We start from the raw sequence: 1,457 nt of genomic DNA on the forward strand, positions 1-1,457 counted from the left end.
TGATTTAGTGATTTTTATTTGAACTTTTACGGAATTTGCTAAATTCAGTTTTAACTGTGAAAATGAGCATTTCCACTTCCATTTAAAGTAAACCTCCTCTGACTCCGTCAGATACTAGATGCTAAATGAGTCTCTTTTTTTCTCCTCATGGTTGATGCAGGTTTCCTGGTGTTTCTGATCAGTCGTGGCACTAAGACAAGAGCTGGAGCGCTTCTTCTAGAACCTTCCTGTTGTCCTTGCAAAGATGATCCACCAACTCCTGTGCCTCGGTGGTTAACGCTGTCTCTCTTCCAGACGTAGCCAAAGGCTATGAGCTAATCTGCTTAGCAGGGTTTCTCTCCTTGATAAAACAACTAGATAAGCTGCCATCACAATTAACCTTTTCTCACACAGATCAGAGCTTCTATGTTAGATTTCTACGTCTGCTTCTGTCTCCTTGAACCCCAGTGGGCCTCAGCAGATGGCCGCTCACACTGAGCCTGGTTCTGGTTCCTCTTTACTGTTCACACATGCAGGCTCGGTACGAAGGATCGCTGCAGAGGAACCAAGTAACAAAGTACAAATACTTCCTTACTTCACTAGAGATATTGGCTATCTAGACTTTACTGCAGTAATTATTTTTTAGACAACTTTTTACTTCTACTCCTTAAATTTTAAAATAGACTCTTTTTTTTTTTTTCATTTAAGCTCATTTTCATTACAGCCTGTTGGTATTTAAAAAAAATAAAAACCATTGAAATAATTCGTTTCATACAGGTAATTCATTTCTTTGTGGTTGGACTCGGTGCTGCCCCAACTTGTTTCTCACCACAAACCAAAATATACAGTTTTTCCAGATGATGCAAAGTTAAATGTGATGCTGTCACCATTAGTTATAAAACTAAGAAAATAAAGTTTAAGGAAGTTATCATCCAGAATCGTAGAAAAATGTTCCTTTAATAGAGTAGAGCAGGAAAGCTTCTGACCTTAACATTTTTTCCTGCATTACTTTTATTTTTATACTTTAAGTAGTTTTAAAAATGGTACTTTTACACTTTTACTGGAGTAAAAAGCTGAAGTTGATCCTCTAACTTCTATAAAAGTGTTTAGAAACAGCAGGATTTATACTGGAGTGATAAACATGAATACTTTAACACCTCTGAGAGTGTAAGCTAATGTTTACTGTCTCTACCTGCTCATCCTGCAGTCAATCACTGGATGATCTGCCTGCTTTCCTTAGAGAGAAAACTTTCAACCAATATATCATGATTTTTAATATTATCGTCTCTTTAAAAAGCCCAGAGACGACCTGTGTTGTGAATTATTAATATTAATCTGAATTTAAAACTGTTGTTTTTGCAAATTAATGAACGATGGAAGGAAATTAGAGACAGCAGACAGTCAGTGCTGAAGATTTACCTAAACTAAATACCTCCCTCACACCACTGTGCCTTAGTAAAGGAGGATGCACACTCTCG

This window comes from Cyprinodon variegatus, unplaced genomic scaffold (genome assembly GCF_000732505.1).
Source record: "Cyprinodon variegatus isolate N-32 unplaced genomic scaffold, C_variegatus-1.0 Scaffold823, whole genome shotgun sequence".
In the NCBI taxonomy this organism is placed as follows: Eukaryota; Metazoa; Chordata; class Actinopteri; order Cyprinodontiformes; family Cyprinodontidae; genus Cyprinodon; species Cyprinodon variegatus.